At 43.8% G+C, this 12,231-nt stretch overlaps 1 protein-coding gene and 1 long non-coding RNA gene across 2 annotated transcripts in view; one reads left to right on the top strand and one right to left on the bottom strand.

The window, feature by feature from the left end:
* Positions 1-8,905, bottom strand: part of LRRN1 (leucine rich repeat neuronal 1) — a 37,131-nt gene extending 28,226 nt beyond the window's left edge. Inside the window, exon 1 of the mRNA XM_061195548.1 lies at positions 8,453-8,905. The gene's annotated coding sequence lies outside the window, so the exon portion shown is untranslated. The remainder of the gene's footprint in view (positions 1-8,452) is intronic.
* Positions 1-12,231, top strand: part of LOC133094813 (uncharacterized) — a 399,443-nt gene that overhangs the window by 376,307 nt on the left and 10,905 nt on the right. The gene's annotated exons all lie outside the window — the stretch shown is intronic.

Below are 12,231 nucleotides of genomic sequence, written 5' to 3'. Positions count from 1 at the left end.
CTGAGAATTCGAATAAAGGACTCTCTCCTCTAAAACAGATGTATATCCTATTCATTCATTTATTCATTTGATAAATACTTATTGAGTACACACTAGTTTGTGGCCTTGGGCAAGTTACTTATTTGCTTTGTGCGATAGTTTCCTGAGCTATAAAGCGGGTATCTACATTATACAGTAGTTGCAAGGATTAAATGAATGAATGTGGGTAAGGTGTGTGAGATGATTCCTGGCACACTGGAAAGGCACGATAATGTTGGATAGCATTACCTTTCTCCTACTGATTCTACATTCTATATTAGGTAATATGGTGGGCCCTGGGGATGCTATTTGGGAGTTCTATATAATATTTTCTTCCTAAAAACTAAAGCATCTCATGTGCATGGAGTGAATCTCTCATTCCATTGCTCTATCCTGAGGGTGAAGCCATTTGGAAACTTCTTCACTAGGGTTCTATTTTGACAGTGTTATCCTTCATGCATGAAGAGAAAACTATCCCACCAGTATTTGCCCACTTACTTTGTGTTTTTCCTTCAGATGGTTTTGAAGAGACCCAAATTTTTCACCTGGCCTCCCAGGAGAGAAATGATGAGTCTGTGGGTATGTGCGGGAGGTCGGCTGGGATTCCAGAGACAGACTATCCCCGTAGGACACAGCCAAGCTAACTGGTCCTTTGAGGGGTTAAACCTGACGTGTAGTTCTCCCTGCAAAGAACCATAATCAGCTGGAAGAACAAGTGGAGAAATCCAGTTAATTGCCACGCCAGAGTCTTCAGTGGTTCTATCATGCTTGGATAAGTTAATATACATTCCATTAGTGTCTCGGAAACTCTCAGGTCATGGCTGAAGTCCTACATAACTCTCGCTCATGATCTTGGAAATCACAGAATTATGAAGATGAAAAGAAATTTGAGCAGTCAGGCAGCTTCTCAGTCTTCCTTCTCCCAAGAAAACATTACTCCATTGCACAGAAGTGAGAAGTAGTTAAATCTTTAAAACCTTGAGAGAAGGCTCTCCCCAAAGCTCATTTTTAATGTGCCAGTCTTAATTAAAGCAAAAACATAAATGTCTCAGTATGGAATCTAGTGTGTCATCCCTGTTGTATGTGGGTGTGCATGTGTGTGTGTGTACACGCTGGTCATCGTTCTCTGGGAGGAAAGTTAAAATACCCCTGCCAAAGAACAGAGCAAAATCAAACAAAGGCAGAAAGCCACGCCACTACTGCATCTCTTTTCTAGGCAGAACATCGTCAGTTCTGCACACACATTCTGGGTTATATCATTTTCTTACCCTAGCATCACTCTCCTATGAACCTTTCTTCCCAGCTTGTCACAGTATTTTTTTAAGCTTCTAAGGTCAGCTTAAAATAAAATATTAGAGGGAAAGTCTGATTAGTCCTTAGGTATCTGGGAAACCCAGCTTAAGTTTCTCTGCATTATACATTATAATTGATGCCTCCAAAATCCTTGCTCTTTTTGGTAACCCAAGAGGTAGAATGCTGAATCACTGTCATATTATTACCTGTTCTGACTTCATGGTCCAGGAAGCAGCCTTGGTGTGAATGGGAAAGGCACTGGGTCTGAGAGACGCAGTGAGGCTGGTCTTATCCCAGCTCCATTGTTTCCCTAGATGTGTCCTTAGACAAACTGAACGTGCATTAGGAAGAAGAGCCTTGCAACCCCTCTTCTTTTATAGATAAACATTAGAGAAATATTAAGTGACTCGTCCAAGGTCACACTGAATCTCTCCATGGCTCTGATTCCTTAGTTATTGAAAAAAGGGAGAAGGAATGATAATACTTGGTGTCTCAGACCGCGGCAGGTCAAATGAGATACATATTTAAGGACTCTGCAGAATTTGAGGTTCTAAAACATGAGGCATTATTCACTTTGTCAACTCAGCTACATCTTCTCTTTAAGCAGCTTGTACAGCCCTATGTTTCTCGCCACTGACATTCATTCTGTTTCCAGCCTCCTCTCCTAACGACTCAAGACACTCTGAATTCTGAGTCCTACAAGGAATTAACAACTCCATCCCCAGTGTAGAGTTCTCAACAAACTTAAGGCGTCTACCCTCTTTCAAACAACCATCCAACTCACTTATGTTCAATGAGGTTAGATCTAAAATTGTCTCCTGCTGAACACTGGTGGTTCCAGGTGATAGCCCGTTCTGGGAATTAATCAGAATGTTTCTTAAAGCTTTTGCTGGCAGCCAAACTTTGAATGAAGGCTCCTACTTCTGTACAGATTCTGTAGCTCACACTTTTACCATCACAGCATGCTTTATTGTACTTGCCAGTCTCCTTTCTGTAACCTGTACTAGACTTAAACTCACTGAGGGCAGAGCTACATCAACCAGAGCAGGATTCCTCAACCTTGGCCTGACTGACACGTGGAGCAGATACTTCTCTGTTGTGGAGGGACTGTCTGTGCATTTTAGGATGTTTAACATCATCCCTGGCTTCTACCCAGTAGCACACCCCACCCTCAGTTGTGACAACAATTGACAAAAATGTCTCCAAATGTCCCCTGGGGGCGGGGGGTGCGCAAAATCACCCCTAGTTGAAAACCTCCATGCTAGATCTAGCCAAGTGCTTTTTCATACCAGGCACTCAATAAATACTTAAAATGCTTATGATGGATTTAGCATACAAGATGCAGAAAAATCAAGCTAATTTCTTTTGGCTTTAGTACCTCTTATGATGCCTGGCACATGGCTGGTGGTCAGTATATATTTACTGAGTGTGCAAGCAGCTTCCTATATCCCAAGTAAAATTCTTTCCCTCAAGAGAGTCCAAGTGAGGTGGTGGGGAATTGTCATATTAGGGGGAGAAAATTTTTAAAAGAACAAAACAATCTCTCAGTTGTGGGATTAGGAACCAGAAAAATCACCTTGCCGTGTCCCCCAGACCTTTAGCTCTCCATTTCATCATGACCTATAGGGCAGAAATCAAATTCTTTGCAGTGGTAATACTAGAAATATCTACCAGTGTTCCTGGATCCTTTAAAACACAACTCGGATAGGGACGTGAAGCACCAGGAGGGAGGCAGGACATCCGGAAGGTCACACATTCAGTCACCGGTGTCAGAGCTGGGAAATGAGCCTGTGCCTTCCTGACTCCCTGTACAGTACTTGATTACAGTGATTATTATAGATGCGAATTAAGACTTATTACTATTGTGAAATAACAGTGCAGGTTAATGATATTCTTTATTGCCATGCTAACATTTTTTTCTAGAGGGGAAAATTATAGGCATGAAACCAATTAAGCAATCTTTCTTTCTTTGTAAAGCTTTTTTAGTTATCCTAAATGAAGATTCTCTCTTTGTGCTTACTGCTTAATAGTGCAGATTGATTTTTTTATCTCCTAGGTCTTACTGAGATGGATGCTGTCCATTTTTCCCTGTATGAATCAAAAATGACTATGCTGATATATTATCTCACAAAGGGCAGTCATGAATAGGAGGAGCAAATATTTTGAAATGAATACGTAACAGACATCCTCCTGTAGAGGTTAAGCATTGTTGGAAATGCCTCCCTTGGAAATCTTTGCTAGTCAGAGTCTTGCGATTGCCTTTTCCTGGACCTCACTGTAGGATGGCTCTTCTCCCATGATTGAAATGGTGGCTCCAGAAATGGACAACAGATTAATGTATGTATGCCTCAAACTTTAGATGGTTGTCCTTTACTCCCAGGTCAACATAATATTTGCAACAAAAACCTTTCACGAAGAAGTATGTCAGGTCATGTGTATATTGTTAATGTAACTATGGTAACCAAAAAATGCCACCAGTGTGTCTGTTTCATATATAAATGAGGGGGCAGTTGTGGAGTCCACATGTCTGCCAGGGGTATAATAGATGTGAGCTAGGATGGCCAGAAAATTACAAGACATTTATATTAATCAGAGCTTTCAAATAACATTTCAACCCCTGAGCTATGAAGAGTGTAAATGGAAGGCAATAAGCCATTGTAAACACAGTTTTCACTCCTCAGTTTTCAAAACTAAATGTTGTAAGTCAAGGCAGCAGCATCTTTGGAGGGTACCCTCAAATCAGAGCTGACAGACCTCCAGTCTGTATCAATGCAAGTTTAAGCCTAGTTTCTGTGCATCTCAGGATGACTTTTGGTATATTAAGTGTAATGGTTCCATCCAAGTTAAACGTTTATGTTAGTTGTGGTATTGAAGACACAGCTTCCACAAACCTTTTAGCAATCTCACTAATTATGGTAGTTAGTCCTTCCAGCCCTATACTCCCAACCTTGTCATGATACAAATGAGGAAACTGAGGGTTGGTGGGGTTAAGAAGCTGATCTAAGATCACCTGGCTATGACTAGGTAGCTTAGTTACCCACCAAATAACTGATAAAACTGCTAATAATATCCTACCTTTGTTAGACCTTTTGGAAATATTCAAAAAGTAAAAAAAATAATAATAATATATAAGCCTGCATATTGTTTCTTTAAAAAAACTCTAACATAAAATGGCATATGTTTTAATTATTGAATAATATGCTTAACACTTCTATAGGGTGGCCATAAAGTCTGAAAATATATACTATATTATTTTATCATGTATTGTAATTTTAATGTCAGTAAACAATTTATTATGCATTTGTCTATGTTTTGAGACTTGGATGCTACATCCAGTGATGTATCCATCAAATAAGTAAAACAAGAAAATTTAAAAGGCAAACTTCATTTAAGAAGACTTGTAGAATGAATGGTTCCCTTGGTCACTAAAGTATTGGATTTTACATATAGGGTTTAACTTTTGTCTCTGTTCTGCACTTTGAGCCAAAACAAGAGAGAATACATGTTTTTCTGACTTCATCTATATAATTATAATTTCATCTTGAATAAAATATTAATCAGAGCTCTATTCATGAGTTAAAGATACTTACATTGTTCCCAGAAACCAAAATATGATTATGAGTCTAAATTGGAATTTGCTTTATCTCCAGATTGCCTTAACCCAAAATAGATGTTCAGCATAATAATTCTGAAAAGTTAAATACAATATTTGAGCAAGCTTACATTAGTGCTCAAGCGAATCATTCAAAGAACTATTATTTTGTAGCTTAAAAATAAATTATAAGAAAGCATTATGAAAGTCTAGTAAAAAGTGACACCCAGGTCCTATAATTTACCATACTTTATTCATGGCTTATTTATGGTGACATTAAAAAGTCCACCATTCTAATTATTTACAATCATGCCCAACTGGCTTGGGAAGTAGCATTGTAATTCTGTAGAGACAGATTTTCTTTAGTACCTACTGGGTTTGTTCCCATGAGTGTCACTGGTTTAGAATATGTGATAATTGTTCTAACAGTTCAGGTCAAGAAGCTAGCCTTAGCAGGGTCTAACCAGAGAGAAATCAATGGTTGAGTTTTTCCCTGCTTTTTGGGAATTCCAGACACTGCCCAGAACTATCTATATTATTGTTCAGAACCAGAGTCGGCAGTTGGATCCTGTCTAAGATTTTACTTAGTAGAGTGATCCTTTTCTAATAATAAGTACTTTATTACTTTTATTTACCAAGGAGTAAGCCCTAATCTTCCCTTTCATTAGACTTGCAGAACAAAGATTTCACACAGGCAGGTAACAGCCGAAGTAAGTTCTCACAAAATGTGAGGCTTTGGTCATTTTAAACTTATATTTGTTTCAAAAATACCTAGATGATAACTTTACAATAAAATGGCTTATTGCCTAGTTTAGAAATGTCAACTGCATTTTACAGGTAGCCCTCAAGTCCATAATAAAGACAAAATCCCAGGCTTAAGTCACATAAGAGTTTATTATAATGATTTGTTACTTTCTGACTTCTAGATAGCTCTAAGACAGAAAATGTAATCTTGGCTATAACATTGTCTTACTTAAATTTGACTCAATTCATTTTTCCCCTCCTGGGAAAGTACTGCTTTATGTGTAAAAAAGTCACTGAACCAGCAAAAATAACTTAAGGAAACATGTAAAACAGCAGACTAACATCTGTTACCCATCCCCCAACCCCCCCACACTGAGTCCTCAAAACAATGTTGTCTTGTTTTGGTTTTTTTTGGGGGTTGTATTTTAATGTCCCTTTCAGTGAATATATAGCATACAGTGGCAAACGCTGTTCAGTGAATAGGTTCTTTTTCCCTTCAACAGTGTTTGAGACTGACAAAAGAAGAGGCCACTGGGCTGGCTTGTCAGTAGGTATAATCCCTGGGACTCACGTGTGGCCCACACTGCCCGCCTTTTGTTCATCGGTTGATCAGTGCCAGGAGGTGAGCAGTGCAGTGGTCTATTAGCTACTCTTAGACAAGGCAGAAATGTCCCTGTTTTGGGGTCTATTGCATGACTGCCTCGCTATTCATTGTTCTGTCCTGTGACCCTAAAATCCCTCAGGTGACTAGGAACGTGATGGTTTCATCACCTGCAGTTCTACAAGTTTGGTGCTTGTTACTAAAATGATTTTGACTGGACTATGGACATTCTAATGAGAGAGTCCCGTTAGTCATCTACAACTATCTTCTCCTATATTGTATATTTCTGAGGATGGAGAGCAAATGTGAGCAGGAGGTGGGATTACTACAAGAAAATGAGAAGAAACTCTAAATAAAAGTTGAGGGGTCAATTCAGAAATTACTTGAAACCACCAGAAGTGAAATTAAGTTACTGTCTGCTTCATATAACCATTTTCCTCACTAGTTCAGAACATCCAGCTTGAAATTGCACACAAACACACAGCCAGGTAAAGAGCAAGCAGTACTTGAGGCTTTCAATACAATAGCACTCAGAGAATTTGGCTCCTGAATAAAGGTGTCAGCAAGCCTTGGAATTCCCAAAGAGAAAAACTCACTGCGCCTTTATTCCATTTTCTTAAGGTCTATTGTTAACTAAAGACTCCTTGTCTTTTCAAATTCCTTCATGTGAATGGATGAGGCCAGACATCTGCCAGGATTCGCTCACATTTGCATGCAAATCAGAGACTTTGGGACACACATGGCCCTGGAGCCAACACCACCACTTTTACTCTAGAGTTACACTGATCAAAGTACCTTCTTGAACTTTCCAATCCTCCAGTCCTAGCTCTTAAAAATGAAGTCATGAGCATATTCGAGTAATATTAATTCTTTAGACCATCGTGGCAAGGCAAATTGTGAAACAAAACAACATACTGCCTTTCAAAAAAATCCTACAAGCAAAAGCTCAAGTCAGTAATACCTGTCCCCTCACTGAATTCCACTTTTTCTTTATTTTCTGGGTCTGGGAGTGAAAATGCTAATGCTAATGGTGGCATGAGATTTAGAGAAGGGTCTCTTTTCCTGGACCCTTGGCCTTTTCCTCTGTGGTTCGAATGCCTCAAAACCATTCCCACCCCGGTCATTCACATTCAGTTCCGAGCACTGTGGCTACAGCGGTGAACCCAGCAGTCAAGGTCCCCCTCTGTCTCCCAGAGCAGGTACCACCGCCGAACCTCCCAGTGCGAAGAGGCAGGCCGGCTCCCTCACAACCGTCCTGGGACGGGTTTTCCCACCGGTCCCAAGTGCGCCGCGCCCCTCCAGCTACTCGATCTTTCCACTCTACCTGGGCTTGCCAAGCAGGGACTCCCCTCCGCGGAGGTAGTCGCTGCAGGGCCCTGGGAAGTGCCGAGTCGGCGGCTGCCCACACCCCTCTCCACGCAGCACAAAGGACACTCGCTGGCAAACTTTCCTCGCCATCGACCCCGGCCGCGCGGGGAACCCAGCACCGGCTCCGTGCCTGGAGCGGACCGAGGCTTCCCTGACATTTCAGCATCCTTGGCAAGCCTCCTGAGGCTGCCACCCCTTCTGGACTCAAAACGTGTAGGATGAGGTCTTTTCCCCACTTCGACCGCGCGACAGTTGAGCAGATTCTTCCCAATACCCTGACTTCAGTACACTCGACGCTTTGTGAATTACGCCCCTTGTCCCTTTCTTTACCTACAAGGCCACCGCCAAAACATCCTTCCTCTTCTCTCACCGCAGCCTGCCACCTTCTTTCCCCTTCTCTTAGTCCTCTTTCCAACTCCCCGGGCCCCCTTTCCGCGCTCTTCTCCGGCTCCGGCTGCCTTCCCCAGTTCACATTCCAGCAGCCCTCCTTCCTCCGGATACCCGCGCATCACCCTCCCCCGCGTCGGTCCCTGAAATCTAGCGGGCTCGCCTCCTGTCAATGCCTTTTGCTCGCTTCTGTTCGGCCTTCCTTCCGAAGTATCGTTCTCCCCGACCCGTTATTTTTTTCAGTAAGGAGGTCACTAGATTCCGGTTTCCCCGACTTCGTCATTTTCCCCAGTTTCATGAGCCGCGCCCCCTCGTACCCCTTAGGCCCGCGATCTTGTCCCAGGTTCCCCAGACCCTTCTCGGGCCCGCCACGCCGCCAAGTTTGCCTCGACTTTCCCTCGCTGCCGCCCACATCTCCCGCCGCTGCCCGGCTAGGCGAGCGCACTTACCCCGAGGCCCGGCTGGCGGGGGTGTCGGGGTGCGCACGGACCAGGCACCGGCGGCGGCAGCAGGAGGAAGAGGAGGAGGAGGAGGAGGACCGGCTGAGCGGCGCCTCCCTCCCAACCCACAGGCACTGGCTCCTTGGGGGGCTCGCGGCAGAACACCAAGACAGGAGGCGAGGCAGCCACACGAGCAACAGCTGCTGCGCGGGCCTGGGCTCAATCCGGCTCTCGGGGGCCGGGACAGGGGCAGTCAGGACTGGGAAAAAGGGCAGAAGTGGGGTGCAGAGGGCGGGGCAGCGAGCGTCCTGGTCCGGAGGACGGCGTCCGGGGCGCCTAGGGACGCCACCGCGCGGATGCCGCTGCCCGGGCTGACGCCGGCGGCCCCTCTCCCCGCCCGGAGGGCGCTGCAGGCGCGGACGCACTGGCCTCGCCTAGCTCGCCGGCTTGCTGCCGGCGCCCTCGGTGCGCCCGGCTTTGTGCTCCCCGCAGCCGCCGTGCACCTGGTGTAAGCAAAAGCGGTCAGCTGATGGGCTGCACTCCGATTGGCTGCTCCACGGTCTCCTCCCCTCCCGTCCGACCCCCTTCCCGGCCTCCCCCTCCGGTCCTCCGGCCCCCCACGCCCGCCCCCGGCTCAACCCAGTGCTGGGGCACCATCTGTAGCCGGCCCAACAAAGGCGTAGCGCCGCGGGTCTCAGGTGGCCCGGCCTTCCTGCGTCGCCGCCGCGGCCGCTGCAGGCAGCAGCAGGCTGCCGTTTTTTGTCTAGGGGACGACAGGCTGCGGCTGGGTTAGGCAGGCAAAACACATTGCCGTTTCTTAGCAAAAGACACACCAGAAAAAAAAAAAAAAGCCCACGGTAGCAGGCCAACTAGGCACAACGGTGCCAGATCTCTGTGCAACGTAGAACTTGGGCTCCAGGGACTGAGAAGCAGATAAAATTCAACCCGAGAGAACCAAGTCTCAGTATGAAATCTGACCCTTCCTCCTAAACTGAATGGCGATTCCTTGTGCTGTGTGTACATGCCTGGGTATACATGCCTGGGTGTACGTGCACGCGGAACTGGTCTGAGCCCTTGCCGCGGAAAGAGAGTATTATGACACTTAAATGAACGGCGAAGCAGCTTCTTATTTAGGGAGGCTTTCAGAAAACGTTTCTGAAACTTTGTAATTACAGCTTTCTGATTTGTTAGGTGTGAAAGTTGTGTTCAAATAAGCGGAGGATTGAGAATATAGTCTGTTTGGAGAGGGGGGTGTCAGAGAGCAAGGTGGAAACGGGTTTTTGGAAACTGCTCATGAACCTGAGTTTCATCTTCCAAGTGGCCAGCTTAGAGCCAGACTCCAGAGAAGCCCTTGGTGCTTGTTATTGGGGGATCTGGTTTAAGCTAGAGCATTATTAACCCCTCAGTGCCAAGCAACTTCACACAAGAGAATGTGGTGACATTTCCTCATGATGTCCAAGCTTAGAACTTCTGGGGGATTAGGACGGATACATTCATTATTATAGAATCATCTTTTGAATTGCTTGAAAACATAGTAGAAGTTTAACAACAATAATCTTATATCTTGATTCCTATAGCATTTCTTGGTGTCTTTCATAGATGTCTGATAAATATGTGATGCTCTCATATGTCCATTTACTCTATATTATCCTGAAACTGTCATATAAATACCAGTGGGTCACAGTGTGCCTTAGAAGGCTCTAGGGAAAGAAGATATTAGGATTTAGGGAAGAAGGTAAGTGAAGGGTAGAAGGACAGCTATAGGAAACGGCCCATTGCAACTAGAGTGGAAGGGTGCTACCTATAAAAGAAGATTTAAAAACTTTCAAAGTAACTTGTCTAGAACCTTTCTCAAGAGCCATACTTTTGTCTCTTCCTCCCTTTCTCATGCTGATTACATGTAGCTTGGAGTTTGTCTGAAGGAAGGTGGGCCTCTGGTAGAAACACAGAACTTGAATGATCAGGGAAAGACAGAACACAGGTTTCTTAGGGAGTCTCCTTTAGGTTTTTCTGAGAGAGGAGGGGAAACAATGCTGTACCTTGCACAGTGGGGCTTTACAGAGGTAGGCCCTGGGGAGCAGTTGAAGCAATTCTTGGTGGTTTGGAGTTACTCTTCCTAGGGGAAGATACCTAACAGCCTCCAGGTTTTGGAAGAGACTTCATGAGAATGGTTTTTAAGCCCAGCTAAGAAGAAACTGAGTCAGACTCCAAGGTGTGAACTTTGAGACCAGGCTGACACTGCTTTAAATCCCAGCACTGCAATTTATGAACTGTGTCCCTCTGGGGTAAGTCACTTTGCCTCTTTAAGCCTTAGTTTCCTTGGCTATAAAGTAGGGTTAATAGCAGTATCTATCCCAAAGGGTTGTGCTGGTTAAGTAAGAGTAAACCTGTAAAATACTTGGTGCAGGTCTTGGTATATAGTAAGCATTCAACACATGGAAGCACTAGGCATTATTAGCCAGGTAGTGAGGACTAAAGCAAGACATCAGGTCAGACAGGTGGGATGATTATTTCACAGAACCGACACAGGTGACAGAATATTTTAAAAGCACTAGCAGCTCCAATGAGAGAAACAGACTCTGTCTCTCCACTGTTCATTTCTTTTTAAATCACCATATCATTTATTTAAACTAATTTCCTTCTTCCCCAAGGCAAGGGTGAGAACGGAAGCTCTGCCTTTTTCCCCTTGACCATTGCATATATTTGGCTCCTGACAGAAGGAGCATTATCATTAGGAAGAAATGTATGTGCCAGAGTTGGGGGGGGGGGCCTGGTTGTGGAGGAGGATGAGGATTGCTGTGTGTTGGAAAGATTGCTGTGGGATAGAGGAGGACAAATGTAGGCAGAGCATTTATAAAGAAATCTGAAGTTTGATTCAGTCATTGGAAATTTGATGAATTGCCTAAATGGTTTATGGGTCCAAATTTTAGGAGCTGCCATTTTGTAACTCTGCAAAGTGGTTTCAGGATTGTTTTATCAACTGACACTTAAAAGCCCCTTGTCATTGGGATGAATGAAGAGGAAACACTCAGTCAACAGACAGGGATAACTAAACCAAACTCATTTGTTTCTTTTGTAGAATCCTCAAATCTATCTGAATTACTCCTAGTGAGCTCACCCAGTTCTGGGGTCCTAAATTTATTAGTAAATATTTCTTTCTTTCTTACATATTGGAAAACCTTGGAGGCTTTGGAGGAGAATGGAAGTGGATAGAAGGGCCCCAGAGTTCCCAAGGGAGCCAGGTCTTACTGTTGATGTAGGGAGGAGTTCTTGCCCCTGGAGTTGGCCTTGTTGAGACACTACAAATCCCTTTGGGTTCCCTCACTATCCCCTTGAGGTTCTTCAGCTTCAGTTTGAAGAAACATTATAATTGGTATTAGCCTAATTGTACTGGTCTATGTGGTAAATGAGGGAAGAAAGAAAGGTGAAACTTTAGAAGGTGATCATCTTAGAATAATCTTTAAAAGGACATCTGTATTTTAACAACAAAATTATAATATGCCATTTTAAGCCACAACTTTTAAAAGTTGAAAATATATCCCTCTCTAAGGGCTTAATTTCCAAAATATATAAACATCTCATACAACTTAACAACAAAAAAACAAACAACCCAATTGAAAAATGGGCAGAAGACTTAGACATATTTCTAAAGAAGACATAGAGATGGCCAATAGGCACATGAAAAGATGTTCAACATCGCTAATTATTAGAGAAGTATAAATCAAATGAGGTATCACCTCACACCAGTCAGAATGGCCATCATTAAAAAGTCTACAAATAACAAATGC

The sequence above is a fragment of the Eubalaena glacialis genome, chromosome 7, assembly GCF_028564815.1.
Source record: "Eubalaena glacialis isolate mEubGla1 chromosome 7, mEubGla1.1.hap2.+ XY, whole genome shotgun sequence".
Lineage (NCBI taxonomy): Eukaryota > Metazoa > Chordata > Mammalia > Artiodactyla > Balaenidae > Eubalaena > Eubalaena glacialis.
Note: the sequence above shows the minus strand (reverse complement) of the source record. Positions and strands in the feature narration are given on the sequence as shown.